This window comes from Vespula vulgaris, chromosome 21 (genome assembly GCF_905475345.1).
Source record: "Vespula vulgaris chromosome 21, iyVesVulg1.1, whole genome shotgun sequence".
NCBI lineage: Eukaryota > Metazoa > Arthropoda > Insecta > Hymenoptera > Vespidae > Vespula > Vespula vulgaris.
The window spans coordinates 3,386,966-3,403,054 of NC_066606.1; the positions used below are offsets into that span (position 1 = coordinate 3,386,966).

The following is a 16,089-nucleotide window of genomic DNA, read 5'->3' on the forward strand; positions in this document are numbered from 1 at the left end:
TATTATAAAATGGGGAATGTACAATTGAAACTCAATACACCTGTATCGCAATAACGATATACGACAAAAAAATCAATGCACGAATATATAGATAATTCCAGATATCGGCAATGGAATATCTTTCACTATATTAATTTGCTATGTTAGAAAAAGAACATGTTCTATATACATTTAGTACAATCCAGGTTCTGTATTTTTATAGATTCTCCTTCATTTTTACCGTTACATTAGAAATGAAGTAGATAGCCGAAGTAAAGATAACTAAATCGTACTCGATATAAATTAAACTAGCTTGACTGTTTCCGTATTTTATATATTTTACGGATTATCGGATAGAGACCCTGAGATATATGTAAACATATCAGTACGAAAAATCTAGTATAAAATATAATGATATAAACTCCTATAATAATATTAGTAATAAAAACGTAATTGTTATGTCCATTGTGTATATATTGTAATAATATAATAATAATTAAGATTATATTATTAATAAAAATTTAATTCTTTATGTTAATAAATAAAAATTAATAAAATATCTAAGGTCTCTTAATAAAAATTAAATTTTCAAGTACATTACATACTTTCTATTTTGCAATAGTAACGTCAATGAGAATATTTTATTTTTGGGAAATATTACATTTATGTTTATAAATATCATGTACTTTATTATTCTGGTAATATACAGCACAGTTAAAACCTTATAATCGGGGGAAACAAAGGCACATTTGTATTCTTGTATTTATTTTTCATGCAAATAACTTAAGATTACGACGGTCCGTTTTAATCGTAATATAAAAATAAATTTAATCAAAGCGGAATTGTTCCGACGGACAACCGATGCCCAATGCGTTGAATTCGTACAAGCGACAATTCGACTTTCCTGAGATATTCTCCTATTAATGTGCAAAACTAAAAGCAAGCGACAGTCAACAGCTTATCAATGCCGTCTTTCCTATTCATTCTTGGCAGGAGGTTGTGTGTATTCCAGAACTCGTTTAAGAGTTATAAATTTGCGATATCTGATACATAATTTTCCAAAATTCAACAAATGATCCTTTATATGTTGTAATGTTTTTTCCTGTGCTTTATTCCAATGATATTTCATGTTTTCCGTTTTTAATTCGTAATGAAGGTAACGACGGTAATTTTATGAATACTTGAAAATAATCAGACCTATAACGCTACGAGCAGGTTTCGTATCCGCAAATAAAAGCTAAACTCTTCAACAATAAACCATGTCTTGATTCCATGATGTCAAATCCCGGATGTTCCAGACGTAAAAAGTATCTCTTCTCTCAGTTTAATACCTCATCTCGACTTTGTAAAGAATCTTTCCAAATTCAATAAGACAGGAGCATGTACAGATGGACAACCGTTAATGTAAAAAATTACAGATTTAAACGATCATTAACGTAACATGAAGTAGATAAATTGCAAAATGGAGAAGAGAAACTAATGAAAAGTTGTTATCGTGATCATCATAATTGTTTCAAGATGAATTATATTACAGCGTCAACGTCTTCTCGTAACCACACAATCCTATCGAATCTTTAAATTTTTCTATATATATTTCAGCCGTACTATTTGAAACATTGAATATAGGATACTACATATTTTAAAATGCTTTCTCTTATGTTTCGTCCAAATGATATTTGTCGTTTTTTTGAACGATTCGATTGAAGCAAATCGGGGATTTTATGTATTTTCGAAAATCGTTACCTAGCCATGTAAGACCACGAATGACTTTTGTATACGAAAATACTAACAAATACATTAAACTACTAAGCTCTCTTTCTCGCGAAATAGTGTCATCTCCTGTTTTCTATTCGTGTGTAGATTAATATGCAGCCACTGCTTTTTAACACAGGAAAAATTATTGCAATACTTACTCTGTTACAGTCATTTATAAGGGTGCGATTTGTTTAATGTGCTCCTTTGTTATTGATTGACCAAGATAGAAACGATGACACTCTCTTCTACGATATCTGATTAGTCTTCACTGAATCGGTTAAACGACTTAAGTTTATTTTTCTCTATGTGAAAGTTCAAAGATGTTGCAAGATTGTGAAGAGATATATAAGAGTAAAGAGCAGGTTACGCAGTCGAAATGGAAGTGTTCTTCGAGAATTTTCCTTCGTAACACGAAGCTTCCTAAAAGTAAAAAACAGAAGAAGAGGGAAGAATTTTCACTAATTAGAAGTTTCGTCGTGGAAGTGGAAGTAGCGGGTTATATAGCTAGTCGGGTATAGTGGAATGACGCATATTATGTTTGTATGTGTATGTTATATAATATGAATCAGCTTGTACAATTATAATGATAATAATAAAGCCGATGATGTTGATGGTAATAAAAAGAAAACACAATGATAATAATATTACGTAATAGGCAGTTTATAAATCCTCTTAGATAAACGAGATTGGTCCAAAAACTTTTCATCGAAGGGCTGGTCTTCGTAAATACGTAACCGATCTGAGTATTCGAGGCAACCTTATATATCTGTACGTTGGCTCTTATAATACACACACGCACACATACATAATATGACAGGATGATCTTTCAATGCCCTTGCCAAGTCTCTGCCATGGTCGACAACAGACGCAGTTGATCAATAAGGATGACGGCGTCTTCGGAATAGTCCCCTTCGAGCCACACCCTTAGTGCTGAGCAATGCTCCTACTTTTTCAGATATAGCTGGGACTCAGCTTTCGAAATATCAAATAGCTAGTGTTCTGTATCCATTTTCGATCTTTCATTAAATCACATAAAAAATTACCGATTACATATCAAATAATAACGGGTTTTTTAACTGAGACTAATTTTTTTGATGATACAAGCCGGAGCAGGATATTGTACAGAAACGTGTCATATGAACTCGGAGGAACATCATTAAGGACTAACTACATGCAATTCGGCTGAATTAAAATTTTCTTCTAACAGCATAGAAAATAAAGGACCGTCCTTCGCATAATAAATAAAGGGAAAGAGAGAGGGAAAAGAAAAAAAAGAGAGAGTGGAAGACAGGGTGAGAGTGAGACAGGACGAGAAAAAGAGAGGGAGAAGGAAAAATAAAAATTAAAAAGAAAAAATACAGAGTTACCTTACATTTCATCCATTTATAACACTGGAAATACATATTCCTCCGAATTTTGTTTATTTTATCGTACTGAATCTATAACTGCAGATATGCCCATATTTTTGGAAATATTTGCCCATGCTTAATATAAGTATCGTCCACGATCAAACCGATTGCAAGATATTTCATCCAAATAATTGCTATCTTCACTTTTGCTTTAATTTTATCAATAGTGATACATACAATTAATATTCCAACAGCTATAGTTTATCAATATATGAAGTATATTATCTCTTCGACACTATCTTCTCGGCACAATTTCCCGACAATATCTTGCCTTAGCGTTTTGTTGGTTACCTATACTTATGAACTGAGTGATATACTAAGTGATATACTGTTCTTTTATATTTCAATCATATATTATTTTATCAAACCTGTTACTGTCGATTTTGTTCACTTACAAATAAATTCGAATTTATTTTCTAATCTCTAAATCTTCAATAATCCACTCGAATATTGGTAATATTCCTATGATTTCTGTAAAACGCCCTGCTCTTACCGCCCTTTTCTTATAATGAACGGTTGACCTGATAATAAACAGTTTGTCAGCTATGGTTAATAGAGAGTGTTTACTTTCACTTAATCACAAACCTACTTTCCTTCTCTTAGTATTGATCTTTACGTTTTTGTTGTTTATCTTCATATCTTTGTCTTTTCTTAAGTCCGTTCTCTTTTCTCAAATCCATCCTTCGCAATGACGATCATTATACTGTAATGTTATTGCCTGTTTTCGATCTTAGATTTGTTTCGCTTACCTTTCTTTCTCCTCGGTGCGTTCGAGTTATTGACATGTTTCTTTTTCTTTTCTTACTCGTATGACCACTATTTCATCAAGCTTTTCTTACGTCGATGCTCGTTTTTATATTTTTTCTCTCTCTCTCTCTCTCTCTCTCTCTCTCTCTCCCACACACATCCTTTCATTCTATTTCTTTCTCTGTCTTTTTTTTTTCACATTTCTAACCGTAAATACAAGCCATCATACAAGGCATGAACTGAATTGGTCATTAATTTCACAAGGCCTAGTTATATGTGCTTTATGGATTCGTGTTATCTTTACAAATGTTAATTGAGTACACTACACTTTACAATGGATCATAACAAAAGTTTATCCGAATTTCTGTATCCAAACGATATGACATTGACATATCACTCATATAATTATTTAAACAGGAGAGAAATACTTCTATATACATTTGTCTATAATTATACTTTAGCTATATAATTATAGGTATATATTACACATATTTGAGTTGAATAGATTATTATAATACATATAAACCCTGAATAATAAATATTACATTTGTTTGATTATTATATTCATAAAAAATGTGATATAAGGTCAAAACTATGTCCTTCATTTTAAGCTTCTGTTATGTAATACTACATAATAAAAAAAGAATATATACATAGCAAAGTGGAGAAAATGTAAAGTAATTACCGATAATTATAAATTTGATGTGTACGTTAGTGTTATTAAGAACATATGAGAGAAATAAAACTTCAAAATTCTACGCAACAGAACTAGTTTTGTATAAGATAATTAACATATATTTTGAGACTGCCGCTGATGTACATAAAAAATCTAAAGAAGCTCTCGATTAACATCGTATGTATTCGTAATCGGTATCTGTCTTATCGGAAATATTCTAAAACATTGTACACGTAACTCTATACGTTACTAAATAGTTCATAAAATATTTATTGTTGAAAAATAAATATGTACTACTAAGTTTTATATATATAGTACGTATAAAGTTATAATCACAGAAAAATAATTTCTCTCTAATATATATAAAACGATAAACATAGCAAGAAATTGGATGTAGTATATAAACTCAATTACATAGATGTGTAATCGTAGGTCTTCGTGGCTCAGATGGCAGAGTGCTTGTTCGGCAAGTGAAAGGTCCCGGGTTCGAGCCCCGGTCGAGGCACGCAGCGAAAAACCTCATCCACGACTCCTACTCTCGTTGCAAGAAAAAACTTTACATTCAGGCTTGTTTCACTTCTTATCTTTCTGAGCAGCGATTTATTGTATTCTGGATAAATGAAACAGTGCTCTTTCTGCTCTGTCCCCCTTCCCCACACACCCCATCAAAGTATATGAAAACCATTTTCTTATCACCATTGTACCCCACACCTTAACGAGTAGTTGTTTCGCGACGCACGTGATGAAATTTATATGTAGAAAATATGACTGTTCGTACCCCTATTATTTGACAAAAGAAAAAAGTATTTAGGAAATACAAACGCATTGTTTCAATGCAAAAAATCAACGTATTAAGAATAAAAAAATCACAATCAATGATGCATCGCATGTTAAAAGGTGGTTTATTCGTATCAGAAATCGGTTACAGTTTATGGCTCAAATCCGACCCCAATACATGTATATCGAGTTACAGCAATTACAAATGTTTTAGATCTATCTATGTAAGTAAATTTAGGCAGAAAGTTCCTCGATAGCTCAGATGGTAGAGCATTCACCCGAAAATGTTTGTAGGCAACTAGCGAAGACCTAATTTTTTTCTCTTCTTTTTTTAATTTTTGTGATATGATTCAAGGAAGATTCAAATTTAAAATGTATACGGATTCAATAAATTACGTCATTCGTATAGAAATATCGTTCTTATTTTCAAACTTATTTGCATGATTGTTAACGAATACAAAATTTCAATTTGCTTTGTTTTCTATTTGTCATTTGATTCTTCCAAACGATTTCCTATATATTCTTTTTTATATTATGTAAAATGGGGAATGTACAATTACGACGCATTGCACCTGTATCGCAATATCGATATACGACAATGAAATCGATATACGGATATATAAATAATTCCAGATATCGGCAATGGAATATCTTTCACTACATTAATATACTATGTTGGAAAAAGAACATGTTCTATATACATTTAGTACAATCCATGTTCTGTATTTTTACAGATTCTGTTTCAGTTTTATCGTTACATGAGGAATGAAGAAGTAGATAGCCGAAGTAAAGATAACTAAATCATACTCGATATAAATTAAACTAGCGTGATTGTTTCCGTATTTTATGCATTTTACGTATTTTCGGACACAGACTCTGAGATATATGTAAACATATCAGCATGAAAGAGCTAGTATATAATATGATAATATAATGCTATAAACTCTTATAATAATAATAGTAATAAAAACGTAATTATTATGTCCATTATGTACATATTGTAATAATATAATAATACCTACGACTATATTATCAATAAAAATAGTACATGTATTACTTCTCTCAGTTTAATTTCGACGTTGTAAAGAATTTTCCGAATGAAATAAGAAAGGAACATGTACAGATGGACAACCGTTAATGTAAAAAATTACAGATTTAAACGATCATTAACGCAACATAAGTATATAAATTGCTAAATAGAGAACAGAAACTAATGAAAAGTTGTTATCGTGATCATCATAATTGTTTCAAGATGAATTATATTACAGCGTCAACGTCTTCTCGTAACCACACAATCCTATCGAATCTTTAAATTTTTCTATATATATTTCAGCCGTACTATTTGAAACATTGAATATAGGATACTACATATTTTAAAATGCTTTCTCTTATGTTTCGTCCAAATGATATTTGTCGTTTTTTTGAACGATTCGATTGAAGCAAATCGGGGATTTTATGTATTTTCGAAAATCGTTACCTAGCCATGTAAGACCACGAATGACTTTTGTATACGAAAATACTAACAAATACATTAAACTACTAAGCTCTCTTTCTCGCGAAATAGTGTCATCTCCTGTTTTCTATTCGTGTGTAGATTATTATGCAGCCACTGCTTTTTAACACAGGAAAAATTATTGCAATACTTACTCTGTTACATTCATTTATAAGGGTGCGATTTGTTTAATGTGCTCCTTTGTTATTGATTGACCAAGATAGAAACGATGACACTCTCTTCTACGATATCTGATTAGTCTTCACTGAATCGGTTAAACGACTTAAGTTTATTTTTCTCTATGTGAAAGTTCAAAGATGTTGCAAGATTGTGAAGAGATATATAAGAGTAAAGAGCAGGTTACGCAGTCGAAATGGAAGTGTTCTTCGAGAATCTTCTTTCGTAACACGAAGGTTCCTAAGAGTAGAAAACGGAAGAAGTGGGGGAAGATTTCTGACCAATTGGAAGTTTCGTCGTGGAAGTGGGAATAGTGAAGCTTATGATTTATAGCTATTCGGGTATAGTGGAATGACGCATATTATGTTTGTTTGTGTATGTTATATAATATGAATCAGCTTGTACAATTATAATGATAATAATAAAGCCGATGATGTTGATGGTAATAAAAAGAATGCACAATGATAATAATAATATTAAGTAATAAGTAGTTTATAAACCCTCATCAGATAAACGAGACTGGTTCAAAAAATTTTCATCTAAGTAATGATCGTCGTAACTATATCTTCGTAACTGATCGGAGTATTCGAGGCAACTTATATATCTGTGCGTTGAGTGTTTATAATATGTATATACATACACACAAACACACGTACAATATGACAGGACATTTTTCACAATGCCCTTCCCAAGTCCCTGCTATGGTCGACAACAGAACGCAGTCGATCAATAACGATGACGGCGTCTTCGGAATAGTCCCCTTCGAGCCACACCCTTAGTATTGAGCAATGCTCCTACTTTTTCAGATATAGCTGGGACTCAGCTTTCGAAATATCAAATAGCTAGTTTTCTGTATCCATTTTCGATCATTCATTAAATCACATAAAAAATTACCGATTATATATCAAATAATAACGGGTTTTTTAACTGAGACTAATTTTTTTGATGATACAAGCCGGTGCAGGATATTGTACAGAAACGTGTCATATGAACTCGGAGGAACATCATTAAGGACTAACTACATGCAATTCGGCTGAATTAAAATTTTCTTCTAACAGCATAGAAAATAAAGGACCGTCCTTCGCATAATAAATAAATCACGCTTTTCTTATATCGATGCTCGTTTTCATATTTTCTCTCTCTCTCTCTCTTTCTCTCTCTCTCTCTCACTCTCACTCTCTCTCTCTCTCTCTCTCTCTCTCTCTCCCACACACTCCCTCTCATTCTATTTCTTTCTCTGTCTCTTTTTTTTCACATTTCTAACCGTAAATACAAGCCATCATACAAGGCATGAGCTGAATTGGTCATTAATTTCACAAGGCCTAGTTATATGTGCTTTATGAATTCGTGTTTTCTTTACAAATGTTTATTGAGTACACTACACTTTACAATGGATCATAACAAAAGTTTATCCGAATTTCTGTATCAAAACGATATGACATTGACATATCACTCATATAATTATTTAAACAGGAAAGAAATACTTCTATATACATTTGTTTATAATTCTAACTTAGCTATATAATTATAGGTATATATTACACATATTTTAGTTGAATAGATTATTATAATACATATAAAGCCTGAATAATAAATATTACATTTGTTTGATTATTATATTCATAAAAAATGTGATATAAGGTCAAAACTATGTCCTATTAAGCTTCAATTATATAATATTACGTTATAAAAAAAGAATATATACACAGCAAACTGGAGGAAATGGAAAGTAATTATCGATAATTGTATTTCTAGATTTGATGTGTACGTTAGTGTTATTAAGAACATATGAGAGCAATAAAACTTCAATATTCTACGCAACAGAACTAGTTTTGTATAAGATAATTAACGTCTATTTTGAGACTGCCGCTGATTTACATAGAAAATCTAAAGAAGCTCTCGATTAACATCGTATGTATTCGTAATCGGCATCTGCCTTATCGGAAATATTCTAAAACATTGTACACGTAACTCTATACGTTACTAAATAATTCATAAAATATTTATTGTTGAAAAATAAATATGTACTACTAAGTTTTATATGTGTAGTACACGTAAAGTTATAATCACAGAAAAATAATTTCTCTCTAATATATACAAAACGATAAACATAGCAAGAAATTGGATGAAGTATATAAACTCAATCACATAGATACGGAAATATAGGTCTTCGTGGCTCAGGTGGCAGAGTGCTTGTTCGGCAAGTGAAAGGTCCCGGGTTCGAGTCCCGGTCGAGGAGGTATGTAGCAAAAACTTCCCCGCACCAAATCTCTCAACCAACACAAGAAAAACATGTGATTAGAAAGAATCAGGCTTCTTTCAATTCATCTAATCATCGGTTTATTATCGAGTATTGTTAGTCTCGAATAAATGTAGCAATGCTCTTTCTGCTCTGCCCCCCCCCCCGCCCCGCACCCACGCGATTCTGTGTGCTTGATACCCACATTGACCGAGTAGTTGTTGTGTCGCAATGCACGTGACAAAATTATTATGTGAAAAATAATAATTCCATACCCCCCTTTTTCTCTGACAAAAGAAAAAAGGATTTTGGAATACAAACGCGTTAAATCAACGCAAAAAATCAATGTATTAAGAATAGAAAAACCACAATAAACGAGCAACACAATATATTTAAAGCATGAAAAGATGTTTGCTGATATCAGAAATCGGTTATTCTTGATGAAACAAATTGGACCCAATACCCTTTAATCCTGAATTACATCAATCACAGATGTAATTACGTGTCTGCATGTAAATCTCGCCGGAAATCTCCTCGGTAGCTCAAATGGTAGAGCATTCACCCGAATAACTTTGTAAGCATTCATCAATCGAAGAACTAATTTTTTTCATTAACTTTTATTCATTTTTGAGATATATTTCAAGGGACATATATATTTAAAATATATACGGATTCAATATGTCATTTGGCCATACATATTTTATTATTTCAATCATATTGGTAATTAATAAAGACATTGTTATACCATGTAGCATGGGGAATGGTCAATCATGATTAAAACGCATTACGTATATATTATTGCAATAATGGTACATAAAAACGAGATCGATATACCGATATATTGGTAATTCTCGTTGTCGATAACGGAATTTGTCTCTTCATCTTAATTCGCTACGTACTTAGAAAACAAAGATATCCTCTATACATTTAATATAATTCAACGGTACAAAATAGGATTACAAATTGTGTTTTATTTTTATCGTTGCAAAAGATATCAAGAAAAAGTAAACCAATATAAAAAAAATAAACTGTACTGATATGAATTAAACGAATATGACATTCTCTTAATATATAGTATAGGTAAATCCATAAAATCGTGTGAAACAATAGCATATTTGCGTTTTCATCTTAACCTCCCATACGAATAACAAGATTATGATAGTCCGTTTTAATAGTAATATAAAAATAAATTTAATCGACTCAGAATTGTTCAAACGTACAACAGTTTACCAATGTCCACAATTCATACAAACAATAATTCGACTCTTCTGAATTATTTGAAAAATATTGTACGAAAAATTTCGTATTCTTTCACGGTATATTTGTTACACTTCCGAAACTTAACGATAGAATTTATTGCTTTTCCTTTAATGAAAGATTTCAAGGTCATTTCAATCTCTCCTTTTTCTTTATAAGAACCTCCTTTCTGTGATATCGTTGGAGATAATATGAAATAAACATTTCATTTTGTTCGTTCTTAATGTAGACATCTTGTTTCCTTATGTGTTCTTTCGAAGGTTCCTGATTTTTCTTATATAACCGCATTGTTGTTTTGCTAATTCCTTATCTCGAGCATAGTTGATAAATTCACACTTTCAACTCTCATCCTTTCACTCGCACTTAACCGACATATAAAAAGAGATAGATTAAACAAAGAGAGATTCTACAAAGAAAGATAGTAATCTTTCTCCGAGATTTTTCTTCTCTATTTTAAATTTACTGGAATAATTAACAAGATGCATCGCAGCTTTTGAGTAAAGTGGAACAGATAAAAAAGTGTTTGAATATCTATCAAATTATTTACGATGATTTATCGTACGCGTTTCGAAAATAATTATGTATGTAAATAATGCATGAATACTCGCATAGGAAGAAGTAGAAAAAAATAGACAATAATTAAAATCATTGTGTTTCATACTCAATAATTTACAGATGAAGAGAATTAAATTTATTCAAACGAAGTGAAGAGTTTGTATCTCATATGATTTCTGTCAAAGATTCCGGTTATCAATTATTCTCAATTCCAAAAGTCCAAAAATATATAGTTAACAAAATGCATAGTTGAGTAAGTGCAGAATCTCGTCAGGGTAGCATTTCTCTCAAACAATTTATGCCGAATCGACTGTTGGGTATACCGAAATGTAAGTTCTACCCATGCTAGACAAAGTGGCAATATCGCTGGAATAAGGATATGACTTTCATGGCTATTCTTTTATGTAAACATTCCATACAGTACTGTGAAATCCTTTATGTTCGGTGTAAATATCAACATAAACACGATACGTTTGAATACATATGTAGAATTTATAGCGTTACTCTTCTTATAAGCTGCAAGGACGAATGCGAACTGTTTACATCATACACATACAGATGTATGTACATGTATAAAGTATATGTGGAAACATACGTGTCTATAAAAATACACTCATCGTAATATGCACACGTTGACAAAGATACAATATTTCATTTAACTGCTTGTTCGTGACTAATAGAGACAAAGGAAATTCAGACGCTTCATCTTAATGTACTTTAATATTTTTTATTACTTTACTCTACATCAACTGTAGAGTTAGCTACATTTATTTACGTAGATGCGTGTGTAATATGAAAATGAAATAGAGAAAAAGAAAGGAGAAAAAATTAAATAATTTATTACTTTGGAAGTACTTCTCTTTATTTTGTCAAATGAATTTTTAATTGTTCTTATTTTACACGTTGATTAAGAGGAAATTTTCAAAATTTTCGAATCTGCAATTGAGAAGTTATTACACAACCTGCAATATCCTCTCAAAGCTATAACAGAGACAAGGGTGATCCAACTTAATATAAAATAAAATAAAATACATATAATTAATAGCGTTCGAATACTTTTGTGACTTTGTTTCAATATATCCTTGTAATAAATGTTTTTTAACTTCTATAAATATTATTACATTCGCTTCAAATCTCGTATACATAAATTCGATAGTTGGGCCTTCTAGTAGTAGCGACACCCCTTTCTGAACTTAAAACTAACATATATACTTTTATTATTTAAAGTCTTAATAGCGAGCGTTCGAACATTCTCGTGAGCCACTCTAAATCTTACCATCGAATTGTTAGTTAGACTTTCATTATTATAAACTTACAATGATAAAGTGTTGTCCTTCTGTGTTTTTATTATCAATCAACTTCTTATTCAATATTCGGTTGCCCTTATCAAGTCGCTATTCGGTTAATCTTTTCGATGCAACGATGTTTTTGATTTGAATTGTACAAAGTAAAAAAAATTATAAAGTCTGCAGTAGTAGATCTTATCTTTTCATCACCATTTTCTGAAATATTGAAATCTAAAGAAACGATTCAATCAGAATTATTGATTTGAAAGATCCCTGTAGAATAATAAGCTTAAAATGTGACTGTCGATTGGTAGTATTAATATTTGTACTAATTAATTAATTCATGATTTTTATGAATAATGAGTCGTTTCATCGATTGGTAAATATTTTATAAAATAAAGATCACAAAATCATAGGTTTAAGTAATTTTTTGTCATTTTGAAAATAGTTTGTTACATATATTGTTATCTTATAATTTATATAGTAACAAGATTATTATACAATCAAACTGAGTGAACATGCGAAACTTTTTCGGGAAATATTTAAATTATAAAATTCCTCCTATATAATTTCGATAACATATTACAAACTTTTCACGGTTCGAGAGTACCTTGATCGTGAAAATATTTCGATTATACGTGCTATATGGTAACTTGTCCGAAATGAAACAGAATGATATTTCTCATTAATAGGACTCGTCATTCTCTAATTATTATATGAAATTCCTATTTATCTAATTCCTTTCTAGGAGCAAGCCAATAGTATTATATAACCAAATATAGGTATATGCGTATAACTGTCTTTTTACAAAGTGCAATGTACATTTTAATATAAAAAAGAAACCAAAAATTTCCGTTCTCAATATCCCATATTGATTCCGCGCGACGGGTCTTTCTCTTCATTTCACTCTCTCTCTCTTTTTCTCGCTCTCTCTCTCTCTCGCTCTCTCTCTCTCTCTCTCCCTCTCTCCCACAAACTCGATTAACATCGTATGTATTCGTAATCGGCATCTGTCTTATCGGAAATATTCTAAAACATTGTACACGTAACTCTATAAGTTACTAAATAGTTCATAAAATATTTATTGTTGAAAAATAAATATGTACTACTAAGTATTATATATATAGTATACGTAAAGTTATAATCACAGAAAAATAATTTCTCTCTAATATATATAAAACGATAAACATAGCAAGAAATTGGATGTAGTATATAAACTCAATTACATAGATGTGTAATCGTAGGTCTTCGTGGCTCAGATGGCAGAGTGCTTGTTCGGCAAGTGAAAGGTCCCGGGTTCGAGCCCCGGTCGAGGCACCCAGCGAAAAACCTCATCCACGACTCCTACTCTCGTTGCAAGAAAAAACGTTACATTCAGGCTTGTTTCACTTCTTATCTTTCTGAGCAGCGATTTATTGTAATGTGGATAAATGAAACAGTGCTCTTTCTGCTCTGTCCCCTCCACCACACACCACACCTAAGTATATGAAAACCATTTTCTTATCACCATTGTACCCCACACCTTAACGAATAGTTGTTTCGCGAGGCACGTGATGATGAAATTTATATGTAGAAAATATGACTGTTCGTACCCCTATTATTTGACAAAAGAAAAAAGTATTTAGGAAATACAAACGCATTGTTTCAATGCAAAAAAACAACGTATTAAGAATAAAAAAATCACAATTAGTTGTATAGACGGAATGTTAAAAGGTGGTTTATTCGTAACAGATATCGGTTACAGTTTATGGTGCAAATCGGACCCCAATAACATGTACATCGAGTTACAGCAATTACAAATGTTTTAGATCTATCTATGTAAGTAAATTTAGCCAGAAAGTTCCTCGATAGCTCAGATGGTAGAGCATTCACCCGAAAATGTTTGTAGGCAACGAGCGAAGACCTAATTTTTTTCTCTTTTCTTTTTTCAATTTTTGTGATATGATTCAAGGAAGATTCAAATTTAAAATGTATACGGATTCAATAAATTACGTCAATTCGTATAGAAATATCGTACTTACTTTCAAACTTATTTGCATGATTGTTAACGAATACAAAATTTCAATTTGCTTTGTTTTCTATTTGTCATTTGATTCTTCCAAACGATTTCCTATATATTCTTTTTTATATTATGTAAAATGGGGAATGTACAATTACGACGCATTGCACCTGTATCGCAATATCGATATACGACAATGAAATCGATATACGGATATATAAATAATTCCAGATATCGGCAATGGGATATCTTTCACTACATTAATATACTATGTTGGAAAAAGAACATGTTCTATATACATTTAGTACAATCCATGTTCTGTATTTTTACAGATTCTGTTTCAGTTTTATCGTTACATGAGGAATGAAGAAGTAGATAGCCGAAGTAAAGATAACTAAATCATACTCGATATAAATTAAACTAGCGTGATTGTTTCCGTATTTTATGCATTTTACGTATTTTCGGACACAGACTCTGAGATATATGTAAACATATCAGCATGAAAGAGCTAGTATATAATATGATAATATAATGCTATAAACTCTTATAATAATAATAGTAATAAAAACGTAATTATTATGTCCATTATGTACATATTGTAATAATATAATAATACCTACGACTATATTATCAATAAAAATAGTACAAGTATTATTTCTCTCAGTTTAATTTCGACGTTGTAAAGAATTTTCCGAATGAAATAAGAAAGGAACATGTACAGATGGACAACCGTTAATGTAAAAAATTACAGATTTAAACGATCATTAACGCAACATAAGTATATAAATTGCTAAATAGAGAACAGAAACTAATGAAAAGTTGTTATCGTGATCATCATAATTGTTTCACGATGAATTATATTACAGCGTCAACGTCTTCTCGTAACCACACAATCCTATCGAATCTTTAAATTTTTCTATATATATTTCAGCCGTACTATTTGAAACATTGAATATAGGATACTACATATTTTAAAATGCTTTCTCTTATGTTTCGTCCCAATGATATTTGTTATTTTTTTGAAAGATTCGATTGAAGCTAATCGGGGATTTTATGTATTTTCGAAAATCGTTACCTAGCCATGTAAGACCACGAATGACTTTTGTATGCGAAAATACTGACAAATACATTAAACTACTAAGCTCTCTTTCTCGCGAAATAGTGTCATCCCCTGTTTTCTATTCGTGTGTAGATTATTATGCAGACACTGCTTTTTAACACAGGAAAAATTATTGCATTACTTACTCTGTTACAGTCATTTATAAGTGTGCGATTTGTTTAATGTGCTCCTTTGTTATTGATTCACCAAGATAGAAACGATGACACTCTCTTCTACGATATCTGATTAGTCTTCACTGAATCGGTTAAACGACTTAAGTTTATTTTTCTCTATGTGAAAGTTCAAAGATGCTGCAAGATTGTGAAGAGATATATAAGAGTAAAGAGCAGGTTACGCAGTCGAAATGGAAGTGTTCTTCGAGAATCTTCTTTCGTAACACGATGGTTCCTAAGAGTAGAAAATGGAAGAAGTGGGGGAAGATTTCTGACCAATTGGAAGTTTCGTCGTGGAAGTGGGAATAGTGAAGCTTATGATTTATAGCTAGTCGGGTATAGTGGAATGACGCATATTATGTTTGTTTGTGTATGTTATATAATATGAATCAGCTTGTACAATTCTAATGATAATAATAAAGCCGATGATGTTGATGGTAATAAAAAGAACGCACAATGATAATAATAA

At 31.3% G+C, this 16,089-nt stretch overlaps 2 long non-coding RNA genes across 6 annotated transcripts in view; one reads left to right on the forward strand and one right to left on the reverse strand.

The window, feature by feature from the left end:
• LOC127071401 (uncharacterized) overlaps positions 1–16,089 on the forward strand; it is a 210,533-nt gene that overhangs the window by 12,888 nt on the left and 181,556 nt on the right. For 3 of the 5 annotated variants that reach the window (XR_007785015.1, XR_007785016.1, XR_007785013.1), the window contains exons 1-2: positions 5,127–5,629; positions 13,633–14,229. This is a non-coding gene — a long non-coding RNA (uncharacterized LOC127071401). Of the gene's footprint in view, positions 1–5,126; positions 5,630–13,632; positions 14,230–16,089 lie in introns of those variants that run through there. The other 2 variants (XR_007785014.1, XR_007785017.1) reach the window with 1 other exon arrangement.
• Positions 728–16,089, reverse strand: part of LOC127071412 (uncharacterized) — a 30,938-nt gene continuing 15,576 nt past the window's right edge. Inside the window, exon 2 of the long non-coding RNA XR_007785041.1 lies at positions 728–1,022. This is a non-coding gene — a long non-coding RNA (uncharacterized LOC127071412). The remainder of the gene's footprint in view (positions 1,023–16,089) is intronic.